At 38.6% G+C, this 22,968-nt stretch overlaps 1 protein-coding gene across 4 annotated transcripts in view; it reads right to left on the bottom strand.

Moving 5' to 3' along the window:
• The window catches only part of sox5 (SRY-box transcription factor 5), a 210,874-nt gene extending 190,297 nt beyond the window's left edge, over positions 1–20,577 (bottom strand). For 3 of the 4 annotated variants that reach the window (XM_051890783.1, XM_051890781.1, XM_051890784.1), the window contains exons 1-2: positions 20,257–20,577; positions 20,012–20,141 (exon numbers count right to left, since the gene is read on the bottom strand). The gene's annotated coding sequence lies outside the window, so the exon portion shown is untranslated. Of the gene's footprint in view, positions 1–20,011; positions 20,160–20,256 lie in introns of those variants that run through there. The other variant, XM_051890782.1, reaches the window with a different exon arrangement.
• Positions 20,578–22,968: the final 2,391 nt, after the last annotated feature.

The following is a 22,968-nucleotide window of genomic DNA, read 5'->3' as shown; positions in this document are numbered from 1 at the left end:
CAAGCAGGATGTTGCGGTTGGTCGGTGTTGTATTTGTCCCGCCCCTCCTCCACTGTGATTGGACAGCTGAATAAAAAGTGACAGTGATGAGCGCTGCGTTTTACCCAAAGTAGAACATTCTTCAACTATCAGCGACTGGAAAAAATGCGTGAAATAGACTCTCAGTGCCTCGTCACACTTCTGCCATTTAAAAAAAAATAAAAAATGTGGCGCTCCAATTGAAAGCAATTGAAAAAAAAAAAAAAAAAAAAAAATCTAGCCTCAGGGGAAAAAAAAACACTTTGGTGGACACAGGGCTTTAAACACTATTACAAAGTTCACAACTGGCACAGTCAGTCCTGAAGCCCCTGAAACACTCACTTTTAGCTACAGCGTAACTGCACTTCCAGGCTGTTCGATAAACCTGTTGGTGCTTGAAGATCTATTTTTTTCCTTCCTTATACATACGCAAGATACCAAGCACAAAAAAGACTAGATTTCATTCTTTAAGTGTTCATACTGCTTTAAGCCTTGTTGTTGACACTGATGCTTTGCAAGTACTATATGTATGTGAAGATGTGGAGATGTGAAAGCGCTTTTCAGGTCTTGTATTGACAGTGTTGTTCACATGACTCAGCCCTGAGAAACAGAATGCCAACCATGATAATTGTTTAACAGGTTAAGAGGGCAAAATTACTCAACTTCAAGCTCATTCACTGGGGAAATGGCAGTCGCGATGGATGGATGGATGGATGGATGGAGAAAGTTAGAAACTGTAATACAACATTTGGGAACTTTGTACCTCACTGCATACAAAATTAATGAACTATTGTCAGGTGGACATGTATTATTTGGACCACTGGGAAGGGAACATTGGTTTGTGAAAGGAAAAGGTAAACAGTTGAAGAGAGAGAGAGAGAAAAAAAAAAATTGGAAGAGTTATAGCAATACAAGAGACATAATATACAAGACAATGTGTGCACATACGTATGTGTGTGTTTCATCCAAAGCTCTGGTACGGCTCATGAGCAGCATGAAAACACACTCAACACCTTATATAGGGCAGATTCACCTGCTGCTCCTATAACTCGTTGGCAGGATTACAGCAAATCATAAATTAGAGGAGAAATTTCAGTGATCCAGGAAAACAGGAGTCTAAGTCAGACTGCTCTGATTCTGTCACTACAGCACACAGGTTAGCAAGAACAACAGAGGGGTGCTCAGCCAAAGTGCTCACACCAGCTTCATCTGTCAGCAATATAATACAGACTAGCTACAGTCCCTTCTCGCTAATAAATAGCACACAAATGCAACACACACACACACACACTCAAAAACTAATGTGGATGACAGCGCTGGTTACCCTTAATGAGGTTACCCTTAATGAGTAATTGATTTCTCATTAATGAGTCATCAACAGTCGTGGGTTGTGTTTTTTGGCCTTATTTCCGTCATACAGTTGTGTATTTGGGCTTGTTAATGGTTGGCACCCATAGGACAAAACTTGCTACTGCTTTATCGTTAATATGTGACAATTTTTCTCTGGCTGTGTCGGAAATCGCTCCCTATAACCTTAAATAGGGCACTATTCAAAGGGACAGCCATTTGTTGTGGTGTCCGAAACCATGGTGGATGTTATCGAGTGCACTCATTCAATCCCACAATGCGCAGCAATAACGAGTGTACAACCGATGTACACTCAACAGCTAGAGAATACCCAAAATGCACTGTGAGGGTCACACCGAATGAATTCCTGTGTCTTGCCAGAAGGCGGCGCCCGCAGCTGAATCCTCAATCCATTCATTTTCCAAACCGGTGGTCCAATGTGGGTACAGCGTAATATCATACAGGTATAAATTCCTTTTTAATTAATTAATAAATTGTTTAATTAAGGTTTATATGCATAGCAGGTTTCAAGATAAATCTTTTCATTACTACTGGAGCTGCTAGTTAGCTAAGTGTCAAATGATTTTTAAACAGCTAGCAGAAAGTACGCAAAAGTGGACCTAGTGTCCGAATTCGATCGCTTGTTTTCATTCACTCCTCAAGTAAACTACATTAGTGGACTAATATAGGGAATAGTGAATGAGGGTGTAGGGGGCGATTTCGGACACAGCCTCTGTCCGTGCCATGGCAATCGCTGCTCTATCTGTTTGAATGAGCACTGTGGTATCAGGGGCATGAAAGGATTGTTTTCACACCTTGGTGCTTTTGTTCCAGAAAACTGGCGCAATTTCTCCCTTAGTTCGGTTCATTTAGGCATATATGAACACGGCGATCGTGCTTATGTCCGCACTAAAACAAATTAGTCCGAGATCACCTGGTGGACTTGCCCCGCTTGAAAACGATGAGGATTATGAGGAGTAATTACGTATTTTGCGTGAAAAGCAACAGTGTTTGATTTGTTTGTTTTTTTGTTTGTTTTGCCACTCTCAAAACGAATCATGGTATAACCTTGAAAGCAAAGACGAAGTGAAATGCCTAACTGAAATTTGGTTGGCAAACATTTCAGGACAATGTCTTTACATGTCTTATGAGTTTTGAGGACATTAAAATCACCATTAATTCAGTGCATACCATGATGAGATGGTCCTTGAATAACATGCCAGGAAAGTAGGAGGACTTTTCGAAATAAAAATGGTTTAAGGACTAAAAATGATCAATGTTTTTGGCCGAACATAATAGAAAACTGGAAATCACTTTCAAAATTGTGCCATATGTAGACTGCATAACGTGCATATGCCCCACCACCCAAAACCAAGGGTCGCTATTTTGGGCATGTTTTTTCAGACGAGGTTGTTTATTTCTCTAGTGAAACTTGGCAACACTGGTCATCAGTATGTAATTAATAGATGGGTAATGTGTTAAATGTTGATTCTGTATGGTCAATAGGCAATGTTTACTCTAATTTTTGTTCAAAACTTTCTACTGGGCAAACTTACTGGCCACCAAAGCAGAAACACACATATACGGACATGGGCTCTGTGGGCGTCCATATAAGTTGATAGCCAGAAGGCCATAAAGAACGAACAATAAAGCGTTAGATAGCCAGAATAGACAGAACAAATGATAGACATACAGATAGAACAATGCATGGATGGACGGACGGAGGGACTGATTTCAGGTTTTGCTGTATTTGCAAACAGCATCAGTGGCCCAAAACACTGTTATGATCTGCTTTGAGTTAATAATACTGTACGGACCATAATACTGGGGTCAGTGCTTAGCTGTATGCATTTGTGTGCATGTGTATCTCTATTGATGGGTCAGCTGTGCTCCTGTGACAGCTTCCATCCTGTCTCCTTAACCTTCCTGGACCAGCTCGGTGGCAGCTCTGAGGTTTAATCAATGCAATGGAAGTGACATTTAGGGCCAAATCAAATTAGGTGGAAATGGAGGCAAACGGCAGGACTGCATTAAGTGCCGCCTGTATTAACACACAGGTCAGACACACAGGATCCATCGGCACACGTTGGCTGCCCGCCCATTTACGACACCCTGTACTGGAGAATATGAATCACGATTAGACGCTCACTGACCCGGGATGCATACAGCACGATGACTAGAGCGAGATCTACAGGAGAGATGGCAAACAAACACATGCATAGGAAACATATGCAGTATTGTTTCATATAGGCTATTTACAAATACAGTCAAGTATTTGGTATTGACAAGCACTTTTAATAATATAAAATTACTTTTTAAATTATTTTAAAATATTAAAATGCCTTTTAAATTATTTTAAACATTGAAATACTTTTTGAATAATTTTAAAGATATTAATCAGAAGAAAATAGACATTGATCCATAACTATGTACAGTATTATCTAACACTTCATGGGGTTGAAAATCCAACAACATAACTATATTGTGATATAGATGGTTACTATATAAAAGTACTTATAAATTCTGGTTATACTGCCCAAACTAGTTTAAGTATAACTATATTTATACTGTAAAACAGGACTGTCCATCATATTCCACGTCTAAATGTGACTGAACATCCTGTAAAACATTAGGAAGAAAGCAAAGGTGACTTTAAAAAAGCACTGAGGATCGACCATGTGCTCTCTTTCTTACTCAGACACACACACACAGAGAGAGAATGAGAGATGTTCTCTTTTTCACACTGTTTTTCTTTGTGTCTCACTTCAAAATCCACATGCAGGGCCAAAATACATGAAATATTCATAAAGCGTATAAAAGAGTGCTATCAAACATTCTGATTGTTCAGTGTCTCTGTCTCATGGGCATAAAAAAAGATCACTGGGTCAGGTCAGACTCGTAAAATAAATCACGTATGACGGGAAGAAAGCAGCCTGTAAACGTCCGACTGTCTCAATTTGCCTGATTGAAAACGGCCTGTCAGACCAAATACCGACACGCCAAATGGGATTGAAAAAATGTGGGCTTGAAATTCTGGTGGGCTACAAGAGAAAACGAACAAGTTGCATGAACAGAAACAGAAGTAGTCTGAAAGTCCGGCTCAAGGGTACCAGACCCTCAGGCCCAAACTCGCGCTCAGGATAGAGTGTCTCACTTTGAAGGAATGCATGTCAAACTTCCTTCAGTGTCTCTCACTGCTAAAGAAATCCCACTGCATCCAATTGCAGAGAGACGGGAGTGTAGTGAGCGAAAGAGTGGGGATGTAGGCAAGCAACGCAGCTGCAGAGATACATATGTCTGCATCCTAAGGTAACGAGTAGAACTGCGTTTCCGACTCTGTACTGACAGCTGTCAGTGTAACCTGTTTCAGATTCTCGTTACATACACACATGGCATGTCAATTAGAAGTCCGTTTGACCTGAGCAAGACTGATTAGATGCCTTATGTTTGCACCCTGAATGTCAGTTTGATCTAAACCTACTTCTGAAGAGATAACACACATGCTTCTCTCACCTAAGCAAACAACAGCCATCAAGTACAATATCCAGTTTGTACTAGTGGTCAACCGTTATAGGTTTTTTCAGTTTGCCGATGTACAAGACAACACGGTGGCTGATTGCCGATATACACTATATGTATGATGCGTGTTAAAACAATTTCACCACTTTAACCACATTCCTTCTCTCTGAAACACTGCCTGCCAAATTGATGTCAGCAAACCTAATGCTCAAAATTATTTATAGCCAAAGAGACAGATATCCTTCAGGTAGTAAAGACATTTTGTGTCAAAATAAAACAACACAAAACAAAGTCAGCAAATGAAAAAAAAAAAAAAAAAAAAGTGTGATATTGCGAGTATTTTAACTCAGTATTCAGTCAGAAAATAACAGAACAAAGAAACACATATCTTTCAGGTAGCAAGGACATTGTGTACAAAAAACCCAAACCAAACCAAACCACAAAACAAACCAAACCAAACCAAAACACAAAACAAACCAAACCAAACCAAACCTAAACAAACCAAACCAAACCAAACCAAACCACAAAACAAACCAAAAAGTCAGCAAAAAAAAAAAAAAAAAAAAAAAAAAAAAAGTATGATATTGCAAATATTTTACTCAGTATTCAGTCAGAAAATAACAGAACAAAGAAACGCACATATCTTTCAGGTAGTGAGGACATTTTGTGTCCAAAAAACCCCAAAATAAAACAAAACAAAACAAAAAGTCAGCAAAAAAAAAAAAAAAAAAAAAGTATGATATTGCAAATATTTTACTCAGTATTCAGTCAGAAAATAACAGAACAAAGAAACACAGCTTTCAGGTAGTGAGAACATTTAGTGTCAAAACAAAACAACACACTAAACAACAAAACACCAAAAAAAAAAAAAAAAAAAAAAAAAAAAAAAAAGTGATATTGAGAATATTTTTTACTCAATATTCAGTCAGAAAATAACAGAAATTTATTGTTGATAATTTATTTTTATCATTTATTGTTGTTAATTTTTCTTTGATAAACAGAATAAACATTTCAGTTTATTCTGTTATTTTCTGTAGAACAGACAGTTTGTTTTCTGCTGCATAATAGATAATAAACAATTTCTGTTTATTCTGTTATATTTTGTTAGTGAATACATTTTCAGTCATCTGATTCATTGGCTAAACTGTGTTTAAAAGGTACAGTTGTTTTCACTTTGCTTGTAAGTATTTTCTGCATTCCAGACAGAGTATGTGAGAAGTTTGAAGTGGAAGCAGTGCTGGCAGAAGAGTTTTGAATTTACCTGAATCTTGTCTGTAAATTTATATACAGTATGTATTTACAGTACGTATTTTTTTGTGGTGGATAACACTCGTGTTCATTGGATGTCGATAATCTCAAAATAGTTGAATATCACTAGTTTGTACTTTCATTGAACACTTGACTCAATCCAATACAATAAACATCCCAGTTGGTGATGAGGCCATGTTTAACACAGAGAAGATCCCTCGAGCACAACCGGGGCAATTTAATTCACAGAGGGCTGAGTTCAATGACCACAATGTCAGAAATAAATTCACTTTCTCAAGCAAAGAGCTCTTTTGTTCCACTCGAACAGTACAGAGGGCACCAGAGAAAATGCGTAAGATAAAGACTCTCTCATAATAGATAAGGTTCCTTTGACAGAAGCCTCAGAGAAGCAGATTCGCCCTTGGCCCAAACGCCCTTTAATGAAAGCCTGTATTATGTCTGCATGAAGTCTCTTAAGGACAGAAGAGCAGGACTATAAGGAGCAGCAGGCCCCACAGGCACCACCTGAGGATGAGGTCACATCCACATTTACCCACAATCCCCAGCTGCAGGACACCGGGTGGGAGCGCAACGAACAGTGGCCTTTCTGAAAACGACAGAATGCGGGGCGGGTGGGTTTGGTGGGGGCATCGGGAACAATACAACAAAGGAGAGAGAAAGAAAAAGGAAAAAGAGAAAAGGTATGAGCAGACAAAAGTAAGAGCATTCATTAAAAGCCATCAGATTGTCTTCCTGTCCTATCAGCCAGCATCAAAACCATCCGCAATCTAGAGGGGAACTACAAAGTGGATCCCGGGGCCTACAGAAGTGAGGTTTTGATCAGACTAATTAAAAGCCATTTTGTTTTAAACAAACAGACACAACTCTAATTGGCTCTTTTCCATAAGAAAGGGAAGATGTTGAAAGTGAGAGAACGCACAGGGAAGATCAGAGGGACGCTCTCAGGCAGAGGGGCTCACACACACATACACACACACACACACACACACACAAGCTTGATGAAACCACAGAGACAAAGAACATGCACAAACACACACACGTATTGGCAAATACTTCCAAGTATTATATCTGTAACAGCTAAAAGAACGTATGATCAAACTTTATGGAATAGCTCATTATGTGCTCCATAAGCTACAGAGAATTCCCTTACAGCGCAAGACAAAACCGATCACAATTTCTAAGGGGTTTCACATTTGCACTATATCACAGAACAAAGGCTTGACTTTATAAAGCTGTAGTGCGTAAGTTTTTGCTGCGTTAAAATACTACCTCCAATTTATGCAGCGTAATATGCAGATATGATTAAGACAAACATTCATAGGTTGATATCAAAGCATTTCTCTGTTTGTTTGCACAACCTGACCAATCCCAAACATCATCTGGTGACGCAAGTGGAACAGAATTTACACACTTCAGTTCTAAAGGGAAGAGGGTCTTTGGGTCAACAAAAAAAAAAAAAAAATAATTATATTTATAATAGCATTTTTTTTTTTTACAAATTATATATATATATAAAATTATATAATAATAAAAATATATAATAAAATTATAATAAAATTATAATAAAATAAAAATATAAAATATTATTTTACACCACATTACATTTACAGTCTGAACTTTGCCACAGAAAAATCTAAATATTTAATATATTAAAGGGTTAGTTCACCCAAAAATGAAAATTACCCCATGATTTACTCACCATCAAGCCATCCTATATAAGTGTATATTACTTTCTTCATTCAGACGAATACATTTGGAGTTATTAAATAATATCCTGGCTCTTCCAAGCTTTATAATGGCAGTGAATAGAGGATGAGATTTTGAAGCCCAAAAAAGTGCATTTATCCATCATAAAAGATATCCATACGGCTCCAGGGGTTTAATAAAGGCCTTCTGAAGTGAAGCAATGCATTTGTGTAACAAAAATATCCATTTTTAAAACTTTAAAAACTAAAATAACTAGCTTCCGACAGTCGGCCGTACGCATCGATTTACGGTGAAAGAGTGAACTCTGACCCAGCACATGACGTATTGACGAACGCGGGAGCGAAGAGGATAGAGCAAAACACCGGTCATGAGTTAGAAGTCTAAAACGAGAATTTTTAAAGAGAAATGTCGGAGGATTTTGATATAAGAGAACAGAAGCTTGAGTTTGTTGCACAGCCCTATTTGTCTGAACAGCAAGAGGCGTCAAAGCTTACGCTACTCCTACATCACGTCAGGGGTTACTCTTTTGGCGCAAGTCGACATGCGTACAGCCGTCTTCCGGAAGCTAGATATTTTAGTTTATAAAGTTTTAAATATGGATACATTTCTTACACAAACGCATCGCTTCGCTTCAGAAGGCCTTTATTAAACCCCCGGAGCCATGTGGATATCTTTTATGATGGATGGATGCACTTTTTTGGGCTTCAAAATCTCATTCTCTATTCACTGCCATTATTTAAGTGCCAGGACATTATTTAATAAAACCTTGATTGTATTCATCTGAAAAAAAGAAAGTCATATACACATAGAATGGCTTGAGGGTGAGTAAATCATAGGGCATTTTTCTTTTTTGGGTGAACTATCCCTTTGAAGCACTTATACTGACCTTGAAGAATTTCATTATTTTGATGTGAATTTTTTTTTTGAAAAAAAAAAAAAAAAAAAAAAAATTATATATATATATATATATATATATATATATATATATATATATATATATATAAACAGAAAAAACAAAAAAAGTAACATATCATTGACCCCTTTGCTATTGTTTTTGGATGTATTGGGTTCATAGAGCAAAACTGTAACCAAGCATTGTGCAAAGTGGGAACAGTGAGTGCTTTTGCACACTTGGAGGACTTTCAGGGTAAACTGTAGGTCATCCTGTTACACTGACCTAAGACCAGTGTAACACATCCAAATCCTGATGGAATCATTTAACATCAATGGCAGCGATGGTCTCAGATCAGTGGTCACGAGACACTCGCCATCAGATCTGAACCAGAGCTCAACCGCTGCAACCGGCCAATGAGTATAGATCCGAAACACTCTCTTGGGACCTGAACGATGACATACACACTCAGAGAAACACACACACACAGAGCAAAATAAACAGAACGACCCCCACTGGCATGTGAAAAATAAGCAAGGTTTCACAAAATACCAAAGTAGGTCATTGATTTATTGAGTGCAAAAATCCATAGTATTTTTCCCCTCTTCTCTGGTCTCCAATCTTCCCATAAAGTAGAAAGACAGGATCATAAAAGCTAGGGAAAAAGTCACTCGCACGCAAAGAGATGACATTACATTAGCTGCAGCTTCTCATATCCATGTAACAATGTTCAGTTATCTATATGATAATGGAAGACGTCTGAAACCAAACAATATGAAGACACACACAATCATGTGGACATAAAAGCCCAAAGCCTTGAGACTAAATCATGTGCGCTGCAATCTGCTCAATAGACGCCTCACGACTTTGTTTGTTTGCTTGTTCTGGGTTGGAAGACAATAAATGCCTCTCAACAAAGACAGCCGTTCTCCTTTGTGTGCTGGCTGAGACATCAGTCCATGGATTGTGAGATTCAGTCACATTGATATGTATACGGCCACATGGGAAGGACAATAACGGCCTCAATACAGTAAAAACAAAGTATGCACCAAAGATACAGATCTATATTTACCTACGGTCTCTATATGCAAATGGTTGTGTGAAATCAACCTGGCATGTTGTTCTCTTGTCGTCACTGGAATTCAAAATCAACAATGGTGTTCTGGAATATGCGTTTTCATAAGAGAGAGAAAATCCAATTTTCATGGCACAAACACCTAATTGGAGTGGATTATTTGTGCCCTATTTGGCAGCGAGACAATAAATATGATGAATTCTTTGCTTTTAAAGTCTACATGTATCTTTGTCAAAAGTGTTAGGCCTGAGGCTTTTTAAGGTAGAAGTGTGGGAGGCAAATGCACACATTTCGAGACAAGAGACCATGGATAAAAGACTAAAATTAAGACAACACAAAAAAAGGATAAACAACAGGAGATGAAGATGAAGCGGTGGTAGACAAAGAAAGGCAGTGATGAAATACCAAACTTATTTGTAAAACGTTTGCTCAAACATCATTTGTTTGAAGTCATGATATTTGCAACAAGGGCGAAACTTCATTTTGTTCATTGAGAAAGTTGCCATTATATACCAGGATGGAGCAAAGAGGTGGGAGACAAAAGGAAAGGAATGAAGTTATTTCATTCAAGAAAGATAAACATATAGAGATGCAAAATACAGTGTTCAGCCACAACATTAAACCCACTGACAGGTGAAGTGAATAACATTGTTTATATTATTACAATGGCATCTGCCAAGGGATTTGGAAGCAGGAAAAATGGGCAATCGAAGAGATCCTAGTGACTTTGACAAGGGCCAAATAATGGCCAGACAACTGGGTCAAAGCGTCTCCAAAACGACACGTCTTGTTGGGTGCTCCTAGTATGCTGTAGTGTTGTCAAAAGTACAGACTTCAATACCAAGTCGGTAATGAACTTTTAAAAATGTGATGCTTTGAGCGCTGTTGAGCGGATTCGTAAACACCTCTAATTGGCCATTGTGTTCACGCGCTCATCAAATATGTCTGTGATTGGCTACAATGATCAACGCTTCAAAAACATGTTGTAAATAGTCAACGACGCTCTTCACCAAGCGCTTACACAGATACACACCGGTCCGCTGATAGACGCCTGCTTTCAAACACTCCCGCTTTAAAAACGCTTTCAAATTCAAACACTTCCGTGTGCTTTCAGACGCTCCCATGCGTTAACATATATGTTGAGCACGTGAACACAATGGCCAATCAGAGGTGTTTACGAATCCGCTCAACAGCGAAGCCTGTGAAGTGAAAGCAAGCCTGTCTGGTCTGATCATACAGAAGAGCTACTGTAGCTCAAACTGCTGAAAAACTTACTGCTGCCCATGATAGTAATGTGTCAGATCACACAGTGCTTCGCAGTTTGCTGCGTATGGGGCTTCATAGCAGCAGACCGGTCAGAGTGCCAATGATGACCCCCCCCCCTTCCACTGCCGAAAGCACCTACAATGGGCATGTGAGCGTCAGAACTGGAGTATGAAGCACTGGAAGATAGATGCCTGGTCTGATGAATCGCAGTTTCTTTTAGATCAGGTGGAAGCTAGTACGTTGTTTATCTAGGGAAATGATGGCAACAAGATGTACTATGGGAAAAAGGCCGGTAATTATTGCCTTAAAGGGGATGTCTAATGCTATTTCATGCATTCTGACTTATTTACACTGTACATTGCCAAAGTTTCAAAAAAATGAGTTGGACGTATGACAGAGTATTTCTGTGCCAAATACAATCCTTCAGGGTTCGTATTAGTTTCAGAAAGTTTTTTTTTTTAATATGGCCCTGTATGACATCATAAAAGACAGAATTCCTTGTATGGGAACTTTTTTTTTTTTTTTTTTCAGAAGAACGCACGCACACATCAACCAGAGCGAGAGCAAGAGCACACCCATGTGCTTTGTTCAGGTTACGGAAGTCGTCGGCAGTGCTGCACAGGACTAGCTTGAGAAAGATTTGTCATTTTGTTTTTAGACCACAAAATCAACAATGTCACCAAAGAAGTGTGTTTTTGGTTGTGAGGGAAAGATTTCCTTGTTCAGCTTCCCAAAGAACCCAGTGTTAAGGACACAGTGGATGCAGTTTGTTTTTCCAGGGCAAGTGTGTCTGTTTGTTCCCGCCATTTCAGTGATGAATGTTTTATAAACAAGGCCCAGTTCGACGCTGGATTTGCAGATCGTTTGAAACTGAAAGATGGAGATGGTCCCAGCGATAATAGATCCCGGTCATGAGTCGGAACCGCAGGCAGTAAGTAAAACTGCATCAAATGTCTGTGTGACTCTTTAGCTCCGCCCACGGCATGCCTCCAGGAGCTCGACTGTTTTCTGAAAGAAGCGGAACAGCTGTATCTGTGTCTTTTATAAATCTGATAAAACTAAAGACTCTTCAGAGATATGAAGGATGCAATACTACTCTATAGGTACTCAAGATTAACATTAAATTGGAAGAAACTGTGTTTGTTATGTCCCCTTTAACATATCAGCTAGATTTTTTTTTATCAATACATCCCTACAAACCTTTCAGAATAAATCGCACAAATGAATTGTGCACAATAAGACCAGGAATGTGTCACAAAAGTAAATTGTGTCGATTTTGATTTGATGTCAACTATAAACTCAACATCCATTTATAAGGCACATATCCACACAGAGCCGGAGAGAAGGGTCGGAGTGCAGGGTCAGACAGATCACAAAGCGTCTTCAACAGACAGGGACACAGAACCTCCCTCGCCATGATCACAGCGCAGGACGCCACCAGCACTAGGGATCTAATCAGCAACTTTCTCAACCACACGAAGCAAACAGAACCATACCGTTCCTCCCTGTATCTTCATTCCTCTCCGCCCTGTCCGTGGCTTCCTTTCAGACTAGATTCAGGTCAACAGCAACAAACACAGAGAGTGTCCTTTCATCAGGCATTGTTTGGCTTGTGTCTTTCACACTAGGGAAACACAATCAGCGGGTAAGAAGAAAGACAAGGGAGACAGAGAGAGACCACAAAGGGAGCTGATTTTTCTCTTGGCTCATACAATGTATTATTAATCCAATTTTTACATGGGCCCTTAAATTTGGCTCAACAGGGGAGGGGGAAAAAAAACTGGATTGAGCAAATTAATGAGGTAAACGTAATGATCTGAGATGATCAAAGGCAATCGGTGTTGAGCAAGTACAGGCCACCAATTAAGAAAATAAGCCCAGGAACGGACTTAAATATGCACCACGGCAAACGATGAAAGACAGGGTCGGCGGGAACGTACTAATTTCCCTAAACGAAATAGTTGAGTTATGCGGCGAGATGACTCAGAGTGTGGTGGTTAAGGACAGGGATTAGAGGAGGAACACAGAAACCTTGAAATCCCACAAGACCTCGAGAACAATCGGTTTTGAAAAAGGAACAATGAGATGAGCTGCTATTCAGCAAACACTTTTGAGCAAAGGCTGGAGTGTCGCAGATCTGACACCACAAAACGGAGGTGATATAAAAAAACGAATAGATCAATTAATTCAACAAAGTCTTCGTGAAGTTTTTAAAATGTTCCTGGCTTTTGTGATAGAGCATCAACTCTTGACGTACATTCAGGAACACTTGCATTCAAACGACAAATGCTTGTCATTATTATTCAGCACGATAAAAGCATGTCCTCTCATTTATCCTTGATTGATCAAAGTGTCAAGGCAACCCAGCCCTCACACACATCCACTTTCAACGGTGGACCTTTCAAGTGTTTCTGTGTGATAGAGGGACACTGCCACCCAAGACTGTCCATCGCAAACATTTTAAGAGAAGCTAGCTTTCATCCTCCAACATATACTGATTCACTGATGGAGTTTACTTATGATGACCAACCAGGTGGCAAAAAGTCTCGCATAGCCAGATTAAAGGGATAGCTGACCCAAAAATGAACATTTTGTCATTTGTCATCCATAGTAGGAAAAAAAAAAAAAAAATACTATGGAAGTCAATGGGTGCCGTCAACTGTCTAGTTACCAACATCTTCTGTTGTGTTCAACAGAATAAAGAAACTTTTACAGGTTTGGAACATAAGAATGAGTAAATGATGAAAACATTTTTTGGGTGAACTATCCCTTTAAAGGGCATAAGGCAGTGGTCTCATACTCAGCTCCTGGAGGCGTGATTTCCCCCCCCCAAACCAGTTCAGCGGAAATCCCGCCCTGCAACCAATTTCATTGGCTGAGGTTACAGTGACGGGTAGGTTTAGGGATCAGTGTTTGGTGTAGGAAATCATTACTGTGATTGGACATGGCCAATGAGATCTTTAGAATCGGCTCCAGGGCAGGATTTCCGCAGGACTGGTTTGGGGAAAAAAATAAAAAATAAAATAAAAAATAAATCGCGCCTCCTGGGGGGCCACAGCCCTGCAGAATTTAGCTCCAACCCTAATTAAACACCTGATCCAGCTAATCAAGGTCTTCAGGATTACTAGAAACCTTCAAGCATGTGAGCTAGAGCTGGTTGGATCTTAACTGCAACTGATCCAGAATGTTGCAGCAAGAGTGGTCTTTAACGAGCCAAAGAGAGCGCACGTCACACCTCTCCTCATAAAATTGCACTGGTTGCCAATTGCCGCTTGCATTAAATCCAAGGCACTGATGTCTGCCTACAGAACAACCACTGGCTCTGCACCCCAATACCTAACCTAAGGCAGCGTTTACACTTGGCATTAACAAGCGATCACCTTGATCATTTGCCAATCAGGACGCGGCGCGGTTACATTTGTTCACATGAAGTGGCCTCTGTATCTGGATAACCAAATCGGATTTCTGTTTCCCGCACAATATTTAAATTAGGCGCGTTCGAAAGCTAGAAGCTTCAAATGGCTTCATAGCGTAAAACAACTAGTAAGACTAGTCACAGCACTTGCATATTGTTGCCCTATTGTTGGTTTGAGTGCTTCTGTTGCTCTCCTCATTTGTAAGTCGTTTTGAATAAAAGCATCTGCTAAATGATTAAATATAAACTCTGCAGGACAGTGGCCCTCCAGGAGCTGAGTTTGAGAACACTGGCATAAGGTCTGGTTGACATTATTTCCATTCAGGGGCAGGTTTATCTACAAAACAATAGAAAAATTATGCATGTCCTAAAGTAAAAAGCACAGTTTCACAGACACATAACAACAGTTGCAGAAAAAGTAGTTTTCATTTATTAATAATTGATAAAAAGTGCACACAAAAAAAAAAAAAAAATGCACATCAGTTTTGTTACTCTGAAATTAGTGAGACATATTGGCCACGTTCACACTGTCAGTTTTTGGGATTGACACTCGCATTTACTTACAGGTGTGAGTCTTGAAATGTCTCGTTCACAGAGGAACATACAGTAGCGTCTGGAACACTGCCTGTATGAACGTGCAACGAGTGTCAAGCCTGTATTCTCTTACTAGTAACCATAACAACAGTGACCATTGTAATATTAAAGATGGCGAAAAAGTGAAAAGTATTATCATTTTTCACATTACAAGAGACTAATTGAACCGCGAGTTCATCCATCAAAACTTCATTAACCAATAGCAGCATGTAAACACGCGCTACCCGGAGTCTTTAACCATCCTGAAAATACAGTATATGGATGTGAGTTCGGTTATAGAATGCGGTTGTCACTCCAGTAAATAACCGTACTGTATGTGAACTTAACCGTATTAAGGACTCAAATACAGGACTGACAACCGTTTTCTGCTGCTGTGTGAATGTGGCCCTTGTAAGGTCACTTACCTATTCAAGTTTCTAATAATAATAATATACATAAAAAAACAGCTTAACACATTCCACGTTTCTAAGGCAACCAGGAGTCTATTAATCCATTATAATTATTTTTTAACAACTTAAAGTTAAACTTAAGATGAAAACTTTAACTCAAATGTAAGTTGTCCAAAGAAAAAAAAATATTTCTGAGAAAAAAAAAAGTTGCCCAACATTAAGCTGTGTCAAAAAGCTTGAATCACTCAATAAAAGTTAAATTATTTGTATTTCCAATTAAAAAATATATATATATATAAAATATATATATATATTTATTTTAACAGTTGTTTATATACACATACTCTACCATTCAAAAACCTGGCATCAGTTCGATTTTTTTAAAAAGAAATTAATACTTTAATTCAGCAAGGATGCATTAAATCAATAAAAACGACAGTAGACACATTTGTAATGTTACAAATGATTAAGACTGGAGTAATGGCTGCTAAAAATTCAGCTTTGCCAATACAGGAATAAATGACATTTTAAAATGTATTAAAAGCAGTTTTTTTCAATCATAAAAATATTTGACAACATTTCACTGTTTTAATGCATTTTTGATTCCCTGAACATATTCCACAGACTTTTCCAGATTTCTAGATATTTGCATGTCCCAGAATAGCTCATTTATTCAGAAGGCCTGAGAGAGGGCAGGGGAGGGAGGCAAGCAGCTGACCTGCCACACAACTGGAACTGCCAGGAATGGTCCTCAGATCCCATCCAACTAACTCAAACACTGGACCCCACTAGAAAGAGTTCAGCAAGCACTAAGAACCAATAAGCGCACAGCACAGATGCACTTGTATCCAATCAGAGACCCGCACAAGCCCCAAACTGGAGCAGGGAGCACAAGCATCATGTGCAGCTGTGCAGATGCCCGGCCCAAAGCCACCAGAGCAATGGCCCGAACACATGGCCAGTGCTTCTCTGCTGGGCTGCCTGCACAATCTGAGCCCAGAAACTCAGTTACTTTGTTCTCGCTGCATTTTTTTTTTTTCAACCCCTCATGATAATGACTACCTGTCCCAGATTCTGTGGTTATGAGAAGAATCACATCAGTTGCATGTCAAAACACAATCACAATGCGCTTGGCAGACAGCTCGCCAGAGAAGAGCAACGGGGAGAGATATCTCTCAATTTGCCAACAATTGAATATTTTATGGTTTCGTAAAGAAACTTAGTGTCTTTCATCCATTCTAATCCTGACCTCAAAATTGGGGTATTTTGGTTCCCAATCTATTTCTGCCGTTCTATAAGCCAGCTTCTGCATGGTTAAGTAGAGACAATGTTAAGACAAGCCTTTTAAGCCCATTAGCCTTATAATTCATATGTCTTGGCAAATGCTATTCAGCGTAGTCCAAGATCTGCTAGCACTATCTTCCTGCTGGCTTGTTGGAGCGGGAGAGAGAGAGAAAGAGAGTAAGTAAGAGAGGTGGGAGGAAGTGCAAGCTTTTCGCTCATGGTGAAGAGAGAGAGAAAAAGAGAAAGACAAATAGAAAAGGAAAAGTATGCTCTAGCAGGCCGCCACATGTTGAAGAATTTGTTTACAGTTTCCTGTCCTGTGATCAACACAGTTCAAACGGACAACAGAGGAGATATGGTAGGCGCAAAGGATTCTGATCTTTTCTTCTGGTCCTGAGGGTCAACGCACCTTTAAAGGGACAGCTCACCCAAAAAAACAAAACTTGAGATCATCTACTAACCCTCAAGTCATTGCAAACTCCATTTATTTTCTTTCTTTTGCAGAACACAAAAGGACATATTTTTCAGTGATTAACAACCTAATGTTATGACTTCAGAAACGATTTTGGGTCACTTTTATGGAGTCACTTTTACCTACAGATGCAGGGCAGTGGACCGAAAAAAAAAAAAAAAAGAAAAAAAAACGCAAGGCCTAAAGATGTGTTTGAACTTCTTTTAACTTGAGTGCTGCATTTTGTTTCATAGGTGAGACACTGAAAAAGATGCAAGATGTCAGTGCAACGGTCAAACATGTCCGTCTAGTGTATATTTTCATAGAAAAACAATGGAAAAGCAGCACAGTTGAATACAAAAAAATGAATAATGGGGATAGCCACAGTTTCCAGTCCCCCATTCATTATAATGGAATGGAAAAGAGAAGCCAGTGCATCTTTCAAAACTTCTCTTTTTGAGTTCTATGGAAAAAAGAAAGTTCTGTGGTTTGGAAAGAAATGATGGTGAATAACCTGCCTTACGAAAATGAACTGATGACGAGATTGAAAAAACAAAACAGAAAATAAAAAATCCTGGCTCTTAGAAATTCCCCCAGAAAGCACTCAAAAACTCTGTTTTCTTTTTCATTGAGTTTTTTGTTTTCTTTTTAGAGTCAGTTTAGATGTGGCCTCAGAGATAAGAACTATATCTGGTCTATAATCCAGCTGTGCCGGAGCGATGTATTCACAGAACTGGTTAAGAGATAATCTAAAGCAATGTGAATTTATCTATCTGAATGACAAGAGTAAATGAGTGAGTGAGTGAGTGAGTGAGAGAGAGAGAGAGAGAGAGAGAGAGAGAGAGAGAGAGAGAGCGAGAGCGAGAGAGAGATTTTTCTCTCCCTCCCTGCAATCGGAAACCAATCCCTGATTCTGCGTGGAGATATGGAGAAACTCTGCAACTAACACGGCCTAAAATAACTCTTACGACATGATATTTTCGACAAGAGTGTTTTTTTGATGGGAGCTTCTGTTGGAGTTCTGGTATTAAAAACAGCAACGTCTAAGATTGAATGTCTGGTTACGTACTTATCAGAGAAGCATTCATTCAGAACAAAGTCAGTGGCTTCTGAATGAAGAAACACAAAAACTGTCTCTTATAAGAGGGAAAAATAATAAGAAAAAAAGCAGTCATTATTCAAATTATGACAGCATTATGAGGCAAGGCTTTGTGGGTAATAGCCAAAACTCACTCTGTGTAAAGTGTTAAAACATTTGCCAAATAAAAAGCAACAGCCTCTGTGCATTCAACATGACCCCACTAAGAAAAGAGAATGAATTTATTCTGACAAAACAACAAAATGCATTATGGATTTCCATCAGAGTTCATATGAACTTTTTTCTCTTTTGCTTGTTAAACCCTTTTCTTCCTATTACATTACATTACATTCCTATAATAAATTATAGAAATCACACTAGTTGATTATACGACTACTTTATCACAACGTTTATAAATTTGTGAACATTGAAATCAATCACAAGCGTATTAAAGTCAACCCAGTAATATACGACTTACTTGAGCAAATTACTTCTCTCCTCTCAACAGAAGTCGGCGTTAATTTTTCATAAGATTTATGTGTGAACTCAACAGCTGGATTTTATGATGGAGTTCACTGTGATCTGTTATACAGCAGTAAGAGCCATTAAAATATTTAAAAATCATACTTTTTCTGTGCAAGTCATATTTATAAGTGCAAGAAACTGCACATAGAATGATATACTGTACAGTACACACCTAAAATTAAAAAAGGATAGTGAGTGTAACAGTTTGAACGCGTCCGGAGGTGACTGAACTTCATAAAGTTTCATTTTAGAAGTCAAACAATATTCATCTCTTATTTAAATGTCAAAGTGCCTCTTATGTTATATTAAGAAAATTATAATTAAGTGCATGTCAAAACAACAATTCAGAGATGCGTTTGCTATGATATAATAGTTTTCAATACACCGATTAACAGAAGAAATACCAATTTACTTTTCAAAATATGTGAAAGTTCACTGTAAATATATTTAAGTACTGATTTGCCACATTGTTTACAATACTGCACTACATAATTAATCATAAGGCTCATCTACTGACCATTGCACATCTGCACTAACACTATCTTCTGTTCATATTAAGTAGTTTAATTTTTCAGCAGAGCGATTAAGCTTTTTTATTCTGTCCTAAGACTATATTTTAGCTTTACAACTTATTTTGTAAACAATGTAAAGAATAACCATTCAAAATTATATATATATATATATAATTTTGAATGGTTATTCTTTACATTGTTTCCAAAATACTACACTGTCTGTGGGCTAACTCTTCAAAGATGTGTAAGAGACAAATTTAAAGTTGGTGTGAAAGAATAACAAGTATATTACACATCTGTGCAAATTTTCATTTAGCTGCTGTGCATATACTGAAAAGAAATCAATAATTCTGTAAAGATCTAATGAGGATATAGTGAAACTGACAGCATTTTTTGGATTGAGAGCTGCAACGGTTTGAGGCAGGAATGATCGAGTTGCTGATGATTGGAGGGGAACAAGCTCTAATCCCAGCTGGATTACTATGACTATGGAATAGGGAAAGATCGCAATAGCGGGCTGAGAGAGGGAGAGACCGCGGAGCTCCTGCCCGTTAACGGCGCACAACAACATGCAGTCACGCGAGCCGCGGCTCCGCGCGCTCTCATACCGAACACATAAACATAGGCACATTTCACAAGTTAAAGTTCAATGCGGTCTCGAATCACTCACCTAATCTTGTGTATTGCTTCGTCCACGTGTCTCGAAGGAAAACGACCCTCCGGGAGAGGTAAACAGGGTCGGGATGTTTTATTTGGGTTGATTTGCGCTGGTCTCTCAAGGACGAGGTGAAATCCCAGGGCTGGTCACACACAAACAACAACGCCAGAGCAAATTACAAAAGGCAAAGACTTGGGGGAGGAGAAGTCAATTTGTTTCGTGTTCTAAACAACAGGCTCTGAGCCAAGAATGGTTACCTTAGCGCCAATGCTCGGTTGAGCAAAGCAAATGTGTCAAAACTGGACTATTTAAATCCAACACTGGGCTTGGCTAAAGCGCTACATGCAGTTCAAAGCAGTTAATGTGCGCGCGCTCTACCTGAGGCGCATCGCGAGCTACAGGCGACAGCACACGACGTCTGTACTTCTCTGAATATAATTCTCGTTCATAAGTTTCTCGTTCAGCTAATGTCAAATATTTCCTGCTAAACGTAGACTGTAAGTCGTATCCCGCACGCAATGACTGCTTTTGGGATGTCTAAATTTGAGTGAGCGCACAGTTCAATTTTGGCACTTTGTTATTCATTCACAGTTGTCCTTAGCCGCTCTTCAACGCCTCTTTACTGGGGTCTAATCAGCGCGAGCCCCTTCAGGTGCCTTATATTAAGGCGCAAATGCAGCGCGAGCACTTTGCAAATGTCAATAACCGTCATGTCATCTTCCCTCGCGAGCGACGCTAACTTGTCTACTCTTTAACATCTATAAATTCTGGCTAAAATTACTGTCAGGAGGTGTGTAAATGCGTTATACTTCTATACCGGTGCGCAGAGATGCGCACAGGTGTTCATCGCGCGCCCGTCATGAGCTCGTGCAGTAGCAGTTTCCCACATGTGCCCTGTTTGTTTTAATTCACCTGTCAAGTCACGCGCCAGGGCATCTCTATTACACAACACGCTAGTGTTGGCAAAATGTTTTGGGCTGTGCTTAAAATGTGTTTATACAAACACATATTAGGCTATTAATATTTATATTGATTAATAATTTAAGTAATAGTAGGCTGTAGTATTCATACAATGTTAGCTACTTATTCAATTTCATAGGAACCAAAACATAATTTAGCCATTTTCTGAAAAGGCCATGAACTCAGACAGAGAAAAGGCATTTGCTACCTCACGTTTGATTCCTAAAATGAAATTTGATTTCATCAAACATCCGTGGATTATTCAATAAGATCTGCATTTAATGCAATTTATTATTTGAGTGAAACATTAAATTTCATGGAGCTTTTGTTCAGGTTTATTCAGTAGATTAAAACATGATAAATGTTATACCTCATTCTCTTATTTGTAGAGTTACAATAGACAAGAGTTTGTCAATTAGATGCGTAGAAGTTTGTTTAAAGTTAGTTATCACGTTCTGGCAGAAGTTTGACGCGCGCATCAAGTACGCGTGCACGCGCATCTCAGGTTCCTCTGCGCGCGCCACCGAACGTGCGCAGTCCTAAGCATAAAACTGTGAATGGGCTCTTCTCTTTTATAATAATAAAATACATAAGACAAGTAAATATATCAGGATGTAACTCTTGTTTTTTCACTGATAGGCTAATACAGACGTCAACACTAATCGAAAGACCCACTTTAAAAAAAAAAAAAATCACCCTCAAATTGCTATTAAACAGTTTTCAAATAGTGAACTTGAACCCTTAAGAACAGTTTACCATGTAACGCGGAAGCTTTTAAATGTGGATTGTCCGTAGGCTATTTACTTGCAGGTTTAAGGCCAATATTGTCATTTAAAACTTAAAACCCCTGATGTTTGTCATATGAAAACAGACGAGCAACTGGTTATTAATGTTCCAATTGAAATGACATTGACGTTATTGTCCAATGTTGTAAGAATATCAGGAAAGTCAAGGTTTAAAAAATAAAGCAAGCATAACTGAGGTATTTTTGTTATGTCGTGGGCATCACAAAACAAGAATGAAGCTGCTTCGAGGGAAATTAGTTAAAGGCAATTATTCAGGGTGAAAACACGACACAAGTCAAATAGGTAAAGCTCACCGTTTACAGGTTAAATTATAGCAGAATATTAAAAACCTAATGCTTAATCTTTACATAGTCCTTTGATGAGAGGAAAATTAAAGCATTTTGAATTTTCGCTTGCCCCATTAATAAGCCATATCTAATCTACTGCATATTATATTTTATGATACATGAATGTGTATTTATAACATAACATGTAAGACATGTAGGTACAGCATGTAAATCACATTGAGCGGCTTGAGAGGATATTTTTGCACAGACTTCAATGCTCAAAAATAGTCATAACTGACCTCTAGCGGTGGATACGTTTCATTGCAGGCAGGTAGAGAATTATAATTATTCATTGACAGTCAAACTGCAGGACTTTCTCTCTTTCTCATGCACAGTCATGTACAACTCATTGCCACATCGGAAACACGGATCCGTCTGTTCTATTCCAAGCAAAAGAATGAAGGAAACAGTTTCAAACGATACGCAAAGTTATGCATCCTGCGTCCTGTTCAAGCTGAACCATATCTGTGCTTTCCATCCGAGAAACTGCCCAGAACTAATCCTTCAATTTCTTACAGTCACTGACATCCGCTATTAACTGTTCAGATTCCTTTTACTGCCTGTAATAAACTGAGCTATTGGATGTTACATTAAACCAGCTATTGTTACAAAAAAAGAGATAATAATAAAATAAAGTATAATGTTATTAAAAAAAAAAAAAAAAAAAAACTACTGTTACTGAATAAGTAAAAAAATATATATAAATCATAAGAGTAATAAAAGTATGATCTTAAATGTTTAGAAATAAAACAGATTTTCTCAAATTTTATGTTGGTCTATTAATGCATACTAAGAAAAAGCAAAAGCAGTCACAAAGGCGAAACCCTTTGGAAAGGTACTAATATGTACCATTTAGGTATTAATATGTAGATTTTAC

Source organism: Ctenopharyngodon idella, chromosome 4, assembly GCF_019924925.1.
Source record: "Ctenopharyngodon idella isolate HZGC_01 chromosome 4, HZGC01, whole genome shotgun sequence".
Lineage (NCBI taxonomy): Eukaryota > Metazoa > Chordata > Actinopteri > Cypriniformes > Xenocyprididae > Ctenopharyngodon > Ctenopharyngodon idella.
Note: the sequence above shows the minus strand (reverse complement) of the source record. Positions and strands in the feature narration are given on the sequence as shown.